This window comes from Triticum aestivum, chromosome 7B (assembly GCF_018294505.1).
Source record: "Triticum aestivum cultivar Chinese Spring chromosome 7B, IWGSC CS RefSeq v2.1, whole genome shotgun sequence".
In the NCBI taxonomy this organism is placed as follows: Eukaryota; Viridiplantae; Streptophyta; class Magnoliopsida; order Poales; family Poaceae; genus Triticum; species Triticum aestivum.
Genome location: NC_057813.1, coordinates 117,829,804 through 117,841,126, shown reverse-complemented (window position 1 = coordinate 117,841,126; position 11,323 = coordinate 117,829,804).

Here is an 11,323-nt window from a genome sequence, read left to right as displayed (position 1 = left end):
CGAGATCGGTATAATTTGCACTCTGTGGGCATGCACACATGTATGTACAAAGATGCACGTCACTGGTATCTGTCTAGAGATATAGATCAGTTTCTTGGCTTTACTTACTTTCCGGAGTGTCGTGTATTGGTGTAGGTAAGTATGCGTGCCAGGATCGACCAATCTATTTGCTTTTGCTCAAAAAGATGGCACAAGATACATGTATCTACCCATGCCTCCAGCTATGCGTGGCTATGTGCTTATCTTGCGGGACAAAAGGGGGCGTTTTGTGCGCCACCTTCCTTTCACAAGGTTATCCATTGTATATATCATTTTGTAGATCGACAATGATAAGATTTATTTTAGGATACAAGTTAGATTTAAATCAGGCAAGAAATTTTTAATATCTAGTCAACCAAATACAGAAATATACATTACGCATAACAATCTCTAGTTCACATTCCTTCTCCTTTTGTGGATCATAAAATGTCACATATACAAGGAAAAATGGAATGTTATGTTCATGATTAAAATAAGATATGTATTGATATATGTAATTACCTTAGGTTTTAGAAAAGAATATATGGAAATATTACTAGCAATCTATTGTTATGGCAACACACATATTCTCCACATTCACATTATATTCACTACTCGTAACATGTGTGTCATCACTCATGAGTAATTTGGAAAATACATAAAATAATCAAAGTGCCTCTTTAGACAAATGCTAAAGCTTTTGTAGTTAGCATTTATCATATTTTTAACCATGCATTGAAACAGGAAAGCAATGACATAATCTTTTGAAATATTGTGAGGTTGTTGCAAACACGATAACAAAATTCAAGAGTAAAGTGAAAAGAGAATGAGACGTAGAATAATGCTTGTTGGAATCAAGAGGACTAAAGTATTCCTAGGGAATCCAAATTCCCCGCTAGTATGTGTCTAACATGACTGATGCTTAAGCATAATTCAAAGTTTGGATTCCTAAGACACTTTATATTTTTCTACAAGTGGGCAGTACCTAGTACAAATACGAGCCTGCATGTAACAACCATATATCCCACACACCAATACCATTCATCCCCACTCCAGATTGAATGGTATAGTTAAGGGTTTCCCTGTGGACCCGGCTAAAGAGGTGCAATGATCCATGAAGGACGAAGATAAGCATTGCGTCACTACCGACCGGCATATTCCACCTTCACACCAATCACAAAGACCTTTCGGCTAGAAGAGTGATGACCCACAATTATATGGTATCGATCGTAGTCTGATATGTCTCTAACGTATCTATAATTTCTTTATTGTTCCAATGTATTATAGTATCACTCTTGGATGCTTTATATGCTACTTTATACCATTTTCTCGGACTAACCTATTAACCTAGTACCTAGTGCCAGTTGCTATTTTTTGCCTGTTTTTGGTTTTCTGAAAAAAACAGCACCAATGGAGTCCAAACGCTATGAAACTTTTTGATATTTTTTGTCTGCACAAAATAGACCCTAGAAGCTTTGCGAGGAGACCAGAAGGTAAATGAGGAGATAGCAAAGGCAACAAGGCGCGCCCTGGGAGAGGGCACCCTATTACCTTATGGGCCCCTCATGGATCCATCTGATCTAATTCCACCTCTATAAATTATCTAAACTTGGGAAACCAACAGAGAGCCACTCAAAACACTTTTTTTGCCGCCGCAAGCTTGTGTTCTTCCGTGATGCCATCTCTAGGCCTTTTCCCGTACTATGTCGGAGGGGGAATCAATCACGGCCGGAGGGCTTCTACAACATCCATGCTGCCTTCCGATAATGCCTCAGTAGTTCACCACACACCTACGGGTCCATAGCTAGTAGTTATATGGCTTCTTCTCTCTATTTGATCTTCAATACAATGTTCTCCTTGATATTCTTGGAGCTCTATCCAAGGTAATGTTCTTTTGTGGTGTATTTGTTGGGATCCGATGAATTGTGGGTTTATGATCTTTATATTATGAATATTAATGGAGTTTTTTTAACTTTATTATGCATGACTATTATAGTTTTGTATTTCTCTCCAATATATCTATTTGGTTTGGCCAACTATATTGATTTACCTGCAGTGGGCGAGGTGCTTTGTAAATGGTTAGATCTTGTAGTGCTCTATACCCCAGTGACAGAAGGGGACAAGAAACATATATGTATTGTTGCCATTAAGGGTAAAACGATGGGGTTTATTCATATTGATTGGATATGCTTTGTCTACATTCCGTCATCTTGCTTAAGGCATTACTCTGGTTTATACTTAATACCATAGATGCATGCTGGATAGCGGATGATTGGTGGAGTAATAATAGTAGATGCAGGCATGAGTCAGTCTACTTGTCTTAGACGTGATGCCTATATACATGATCATTGCCTTGAATATCGTCATGACTATGTGCTTTTGTATCAATTGCCGAACAGTAATTTGTTCAGCCACTATAGGCTATGTGCTCAATAGAGAAGCCTCTAGTGAAAACTATGGCCGCCGGGTCAACCTTTGTCATATATATATAAACACAAAAATACTTTGCTACCATTTTCTATTTTATTTTATTTCATCTTTGCAATTTATCTATCTACCACTATGAGATTTAATCCTTGCAAGTAACTACTACTCGTGAGCTGCTTTGGGATTTCCTCAAAGAGGAGAGGAGATGCAGTACAGTAGAGATAAATATTTCCCTCATTTAAGAACCAAGGTTATCAATCCAGTCGGAGAATGACACAAAGCCTCACACTACAAAAAAATACACTTTCGTGATGATACATGTTTCTCACAGTGGGTCACATTTTCTGTCATGCATGTACATCCATGACAATTTTATGACAGAATCAAGATAGTCATACCTGTGTTGTAGTAGGAGTGTTCGATGACATTACCAAAATTATCAACACGGAAGTGTCCACTTCCATGACGATAAATCGTGTGCCATAGAAGTGCTTTCGTCACGGGCGACCGACACGTGGCATCCTTCGTAACGGTTCGCCGTTAAGCTATCGGATTCCGGTTTGGATCCGATAACCCGTTAATAGCCCGGACCAACTGGGATTTTCCATGTGTAAAATTCTCAATGGCCAGAGGAACCACGTGTCCGCTCACCGTTGGGATAGATGGCATCCATTCATTGGACCGAACGCGCCTATGATGCATCAACACATGGCACGGCCCAACAGAGGCCCATTCCAGTGAAAAGGCCAGCCCATTTGACTTGGTCAAAAGGTAGGGGCCAGCCCACGGAAAGCTTGTTAACGGCAAATCCGCATATAGCCCACTTATAGCCCACTAACTCATGGCCCGTTACGGCCTATCGGAATTTGGCCCAGTAGCATCATCTGGGCCATCCAATATGATTCCAGCTTGTTGTAACTTCCAGCCCATGTATGGCCCATGACGTCTTTCAGCCCATAAGAGGCCCTTTGTAACCCTGGGCCCATTAAAGGCCCGAGAAGAAACTAGCCCATAATGAATAGTGTATCGCTTTATACCCATTAACGACCCATTATTCCGTTGACCGTTTCTAGCCTGTGTTAACTTTGGGCCTTCTAAGGGGCCATTTATTCTTGGGCTCATTTCCAGAATTTGATTACTTATGGCCCATTACTCGCCTTTTTTGCTTGCGGGCCCAGTCGGCCTGTTTGTGGCCTGTTAACCCGTTGGCTATTTTTATAGCGTCATCAAATACGGCCTATTAACGGCCCATTACGATCGGTCCATAAAACAGACGATTTCCACTCTAGCCCATTTATGGCCCATTTTGCGGACCGCTATTGGTCCACTAATAGTATGACCCATGTTTGGCAAAACGACTATTGATACGTCTCCAACGTATCTATAATTTTTGATTGTTCCATGCCTTCTTCAGATCCATCATGCCTGCGCACATCTGGTTCTCCTGGCGTCGAATGTGTTGGTTTAACTCGTGGATGAAAGCTGCAATTGATCTATCCTTCCTGGTGCTGATCATCTCCCATTGCTCATCTCGGCGCCCACAAATCTGGTAGATAGTATCCTTGAGATCCTTGTGGTAGACTTCTCCAGTACGTCCCATGGTGATGTGGGCTGCCATGCTCTTTCCTAGACTCTAGGTTGGTGCATCAAAGGAAAACTCTATAGGCTCAGTGACGAGCATGAACGTCCTTCCTCGAACTTGAACTTGAATCATCCAGCGCTCCTCTTCAGGTAAAATGTCGTTGTAGGTCCCGGTGAAGCTTGGTACTCTGATGTTCAGGTATCTAGTGACTTCCTTCAAGTGACATCCAAAAGGTGTATCTTCATCCGGTTGCATGAACTTGTTCCTTGCATCCGCCATCCTAAAAGAGTAGAAAAGATGAGGAGTCAGAACTGAGAAGAGTGAGTAGTGATCTAGGGCTTTAGCTTAGTGGTCGTGTCCTACAGTCAGCGTGTGCTCTGATACCATCTTGTAGCGACCAGACCTTAAACGGTATGATCTCTGTGCATCAGTGTCATCCCTGGATCAGTAATGCTGACACACATAGTACTTGAAGGATTTATAACAGAGTAGCAATCACACACTTATTACATCGAATGTCTCAAAAGAGAACCTTTTACAATAAATATGGCTTAAGGCCATCTAACAACGATAAACAGCGGAAGGCTTGGAAGATAAGTGAGTCCATCAATGTCACATCCCTGGTCCTGTTATGCACTAGGCTAGACCTCATGTGAGCATCATGTTTTAATTCAAATGAAATTTGAATTGAGGGATTTTCAAAGCCTCAGAAACCTTCTAAAAATGATCAACATTAAAATCTTCTCAAAGAAGCCCAAGAAAATGTTCCTCTTAGTCTCTGAAAATATTGCAAAGAGGTAAAACTCAAAACAATATTTTTGGTATCTCAGAGTTAATTATTTTGGGCCTTTGAATTAAATAAATAGCTATTTGCATTGGATATATATTTGATATATAAATAATATATGTCCAATAATACTGGAACATTTTATGTGGTTTGGTATATTTTAGTCCTAGCCACATAACTATTTCCAGGATTTTATAAAATGGTTTAGTGTCTAAAACTAAATCAAAACAAACTACAGAAAATAGAAAACAGAATTAAATAGAAATAAAAGAGAGAGAGAGAAGGACTTATCTGGCGCTCACCCGGTAGCCAGCCGGCCCAGCTCCTGTGCGGCCCAGCCCATCTCCACTTCCCCCCCCCCTGTCGTCTTCCTCCTCGCCAGAAGGACCGAGGCGTGGCGCGCGCGCCCGAGAGCCCCGGCCACCTCCTGCTTACCTGCTCGCCGCTGGAGGCACCTGAGGGTGCCACGCACTCCCCTCGACCCTCTCCTACTCTCCCCGTGCCCCTCTCGCTCTCCCTCGCCCTCATCCTCTCCCCCTCCTCTGTCCTCCTCACCCGAACGGAGCCGCCGCCACCGACGAGAACCACCGTGGCCACCGGCCACCCCACGCCTCACCGACGCCCCAGGAAGCTCTGCCTCGACCTACTCATCCTCCCCACCACTCCAAGCAACACCAGGAGCCCTGCAGTGACGCCATCGCCGCCATCTTCACCGACGGGCATCGAAGATCGCCGGCCCGATTCTCCGTCTCCAGGTCGCCCCCGAGCCCACTGAGACGCGCTCTGCAACCACAGTGAGCTCATGGACCGATTCCCCCTCCTCTCCTGCTCGCGTTCTTGCTCTAGCCCCGTTCCCCACCTCCGCCGAAGCTTGCCGCCGCCACGGCCGACGAGCTCCATGCTCCTGAGCTCGTCCGCTCGCCCGAGCATCACCAGCGTGCTCGCCGCGCTCCTGTGAACCTGCAGCACCCACGGGTTCTCCCTGTTGTGCACCGTAGCACCGTTTCCGCCAACGCCCGAGGTCCGGCAGCCGCTGAGCTCGACGCCGGCGAGGATTACGGCCACCCCAGCTCGCCCCGGTTGCACTGTTGGATGCGCGGGATCGCCAGCTTCCCGTAGAGCCCAGCGGCGCCTCGAATGGCTCCCTGTATCGCAATTCCGAGCCGCCCCGCCGCTACTGTCGTCGCCGGCGACATGTCGCCGGCAGGTTTGACCTGATCGGCCCAGGGGTTGACCCCCCCCTGACGTGTGGGCCCAGGCGCCTGCTTAATTAGTGTTAGGTTAGTTAGTGTTAATTAACTTAGTTAATTAGGTGAGCCACTGACATGCGGGCCCCGCCCGGCTAACTAAGTTAGTTAGGGCTAATCATATTTAGGTTAGTCACTGACCAGTGGGCCCAATCCAGTTAGTTAGGGCTAACTAACTTGGTTAGTTGACTGGGTCACTGACCAGTGGGTCCCACTGGTCAGGTTTGACCTGGTCGACGCCTTTGACCTGCTGACGTCACCCCGGCGTCATGCTGACGCAGTATATGCTTCTGGGATTTTAAATAAGTCAGAAATGATTTATTTATTTTCAGAATATGCCCTAAACTTCAATAAATCATAGAAATTCAACCGTAACTCCAAATTAAATAATTTATATATGAAAAATTATCAGAAAAATTCAAGGAATCCATCTGTACCATTTTCATGCATGTTAGAACAACTTATAACTGCTGTATAGCACAAATCAATTAATGGCATTTGAATAATCACATATGGAGTTTGAATTTGAATCTTGTATTCAAACCAACTTCATTTAATCTGTTGCTAGTTGCATTAGCTCAAAACACATTCATATTGCCATGTCATAGCATGCATCATTTTGTGCATTGCATTGATTGTGTTCTTCTTTGTTGCCGGTATCTGTTCCCTCCCGGTAGACGATGTTCCGACGTTGTGATCGTTGACACTGATGAAGACTCAATGTTATCTTCAGAAGTGCCAGGCAAGCAAAACCCCCTTGTTCATTCCGATACAATCCCACTCTCTCGCTCCTGCTCTCTTTTACTGCATTAGGACAACAACGATTCATCTGTTACTTGCTGCGGTAGCTGAACCCCTTTATCCTTTGCATGACCTGTCATTCCACAGTAAATAGATGAAACCCACTAGCATGGGTAGGAGTTGTTTGAGCCCTGTTGTGCCTACTCATTCTTGCTTGTTTGTCATGCCTGCTACTGCTTAGAGTTGAGTCAGGTCTGATTCATCGGGGATGAATCAGAGGCGTGTGAACATGTCCTACTGTGTGTGAGCTAAGTGTGTGAACACGTTTTGGTAAAGGTAGCGGTGAGAGGCCATGTAGGAGTACATGGTGGGTTGTCTCATTGCAGCCGTCCTCAGGAACTGAGTTCTGTGTTTGTGATCCATGATTCAGCTACTACCACGCATTGGGCCCGAAACCAATGGACCCTCTCGGCTTCTTGATCACCCTTGTCCTCTGTCCAGGAGTTGCAAGTAGTTTCTGGTGTTTGTAGTATGCCGGAGGCCGTGGGCAGCGCTGACCGGAGGGGTGGGCTGTGATGCGGTAGGCACGTGGCCGGGTATACCGGGCGCCCGTTTGGTGTCACGGAACCCTGTTCACATCGTTTGGGGCTGTGAGCGAAACTCCGGCCGGATCTCCTCATGGATGGAACCCGAATAGGCGATAAACCTGGACTAGAGACTTAGGTGATTAGGTAGGTCGTGGCCGACACCCACGTTGGGCTTCCGCTTGAAGGTGGCCGAGTACATGTCGTGTAAACAACGGTAAGTGGTGAGAGCGTGTATGAAGAAGTACACCCCTGCAGGGTTAACATCATCTATTCGAATAGCCGTGTCCGCGGAAAAGGACTTCTGGATTGCTTATATCAGTTCATAGACAAGTGAAAGTGGATACTCTAAAATACGCAAGATAAGCGTGAGTGCTATGGATGGCGTTCTCGTAGGGAGACGGGAGCGGATCCATAGTGGTGTATTGATATGGTGAATATGTGGACTCGTGCGCGCCACCTCAAAAGAGTAGCTTGCAGTCGTAGTTTAGGATAGCCACCGAGTCAAAGCTGGCTTGCTGCAGTTAAACCCCACCACCCCTTTGTTGATAATGATGCATATGTAGTTAGTTCTGATGTAAGTCTTGCTGGGTACATTTGTACTCACGTTTGCCTATTTTATGTTTTTGCAGAGAGACTTCAGTCTCACTAGTAGTTCCGCTTGGACTTCGACGTTTAGCTTGTTACCTCAGCTACGATCTTGTGCCCTCGGCAGTATCTGGTAGATAGTCAGGCTTCTCAGCCTTTTTCATTTATAGTTGTCTGTACTCAGACATGATAGCTTCCGCTTGTGCTTTGACTTGTATGCTCTGAATGTTGGGTCATGAGACCTATGTTTGTAATATCTCGCTCCTCGGAGCCTAATGAATAAATACTTGAGTCATAGAGTCATGTTGTGATGCCATGTTGTGTTTGCACATATCGAGCATATTGTGTGTATGTTATTGAAATGCTTGGTATGTGTGGGATCTGACTATCTAGTTGTTTATCCTTAGTAGCCTCTCTTACCGGGAAATGTCTCCTAGTGTTTCCAATGGTAGCTTGCTACTGCTCCGGAACACTTAGGCTGGCCGGCATGTGTCCTTCTTCGTTCCTGTGTCTGTCCCTTCGGGGAAATGTCACGCGATGAATACCGGAGTCCTGTTAGCCCGCTACAGCCCGGTTCACCGGAGTCCTGCTAGCCCAGTGCTACAGCCTGGATTCACTCGCTGATGACCGACACGTTCGATGCTGGGTCATGGATGCCTGTCCCTGTAAGTTTGTGCCACTTTGGGTTTACGACTAGCCATGTCAGCCCGGGCTCCTTATCATATAGATGCTAGCGACACTGTCATATACGTGTGCCAAAAGGCGCAAACGGTCCCGGGTAAAGGTAGGGCGACACCCGTGGGAATACCGTGCGTGAGGCCGCAAAGTGATATGAGGTGTTACATGCTAGATCGATGTGGCATTGAGTCGGGGTCCTGACAGCGTTGGTATCAGAGCTTGACTGCCTGTAGGATTACCAAGCCAAACTGGTCGATGTTGAGTCTAGAAATTCTTTAGTTATATGTAGGGGAATTGATTGTGGGATGGAACGTAAGGCTCTTTTTACTCCTTATACCTCATGGCCTTCTGATCTGAGTCATCATCTTCTCTTCTACGGGGATTAAGAACTAGGCTATCTCTTCTTTCTATTAGGATCACGTGTTACTAATCAGTGGACTTATAAGATTGTTGGATTTAAGTCTCAGTTCAGTTCCTACTACTTCCGTATGTTAATTGTTGATCTCGAAACCTTGATATTGTGCTTCTGAGTGGTTATGCCACCATTTTTGTGAATGTCTCAAATCTTTTCTGAGCATTTACAGCCGTTATGCTGTCCGAGTCATCCCAGGTTTCTAAGTAGTCTGATGCATTGCAAATCCTTTCTTCCCGTTTCAATGTTCCCATGGGCCAGATTAACCACACTAATCAGTGAGTTGAGGTACTCCGTTACCTTGACATATATGTTGGAGATATTATTATGACCCTAGGTGTCTTAGGGGATCATCTAGTAATTTAGCCATGATTTGTGTTCCCAGTGTGATGATTCTGGCCATCATTCTCGAAAGCATCCCGTGATGCTACTTAGTAATAGGTATTCTGTTCCTGGGTTCTTGAACCCGAGATTCACTCTACCTACTTCATGTTGATAGTAATTGCTAGTGCCTTTAGGATATTAGTAACCTTTGCGATAGTCCTTGAAGTCCGTGGTATCTTCTTCTTCCAAATACCATGAACTACTTATGGCAGAAGTTCCTCGTTGAACTGAAATATCACAACAGGATTATTCTTGATGAGTTCTCCATTATATATTGTGGCTCTGCCAGTTCTACCTTTCTGCATGGGTTATCCGGAAGAAATATGTTGAACTTCGTTCGACATGCTAATCCATGCATCCACAACTCAGAAAATCATATGTTCTTTTGAGTTGTCCCATCTTAGTTGTTTCCGACCCTCGCCTATCAATTGATAGTCAAGAGTATGCGTGCATTCGTTCGTCGATGCCTATTACCCTTGTGGTCCGCCAAGCCATTCTATTTCAGAATGAATAGGAGAAACAAACTCCAGAATCTCATCCATATCTAGGATGGGTCAAAGCAATTGTATTCCGCAGATCAAAATGCCAATCCAGCTTCTGGTCTGTTCTACCTTGAAGTATTACCATCTTTATATCAGGAATATCATGGGAATTGCACACCATCTTATGAATTCTTGACGCAGTAATACTTCTAATCATCATTGATAATTTCTCGGTTTCCGTGTTATTGTAACCGGAATGCCGACAAATGAATCATGGCGTGTGAAATCAATACAGCTAGCAACTCCATTGCTTGATAGTTAAATGGACGATAACCTCATTCTTAGCGTGTTGATTATTGAATCGTCACCCTAAGGTTGATTGTGCTACCTAGTCCTTATTTCTGGTGCACTCTCCGATCAGTGAGTTAGGATAGTGCCAATCCTTGCTTATTTGATCATATCGTCTTGCCCTGAAAAGTAAGATTGTTCTCGAGCTTAGTAACATACCGGTGGTTCATGATATTCCAAATTTCTTCTCGGAAGTATCACCAGGTTGTCGCCTGACCGCTATGTTGATCTCGTGATCAAGTTGGGTTCTTGTGAACCACCTTCTCTCCAAAAATCGGTGTTAGATATCCCTGAGCTAGTTGGTTAAGCTAGACAACAACTTGGAGAGTTGGAAGATAAAAGCTTGCCTGACTTAGTTCGTTCCAAAGGGATATTCTTGTGTAGGGTGTGCTGAAGAAAGATGATATCTTCATCGATTGGTCCTTGTGATCAGTTGCTGGACCTATTGTCTTATCAATCCTTTGATTTGAGTGTGGGCTATCGTCAAATCAAATCAGTACCAACGATGCTCGTAATGTTGTCTTATTCGTGGTTGATCCCTCGAGCATACACCATTACATCTTTGGTCTGACCAATGCTATCACCGTGTTCACTTAACTATGGAATTCCTTTTAAAAGGAAACCTAGATGAATTGTTGTTGAGCCCATTGGCAACATCCTTATCTCCTCCATGATGTTGTTGAACATTAAGCTAGTGTTGGAAACTTTTGAAAGCATTTTCTTCATGCTAGCTCATGAAGTATTTGTTTGATGAAAGGAGTGACTTCCTCTTATACACGTGCATTTGGTGAAAGTTGCCGCCGTGAATTTGAGAAAGATTGTTTTGTTTCCTTTGGAATCATCCCAAATCAGTCATGCACACGTGCGAAGTATTCTGTAGTCTGGAGACTTGCAACCTTCATTCTATATGTGTCCCTAGCACACTAAGCCACTGATTGACTTGTTCAAGGAAAAGAAGTCTATGCTTGGGATCTAATCCATGGACTTGCGTAAAGACTTCGATATCCTCGATGATGGTTCTCCACCTGAACTCGGTAGTGTTTAA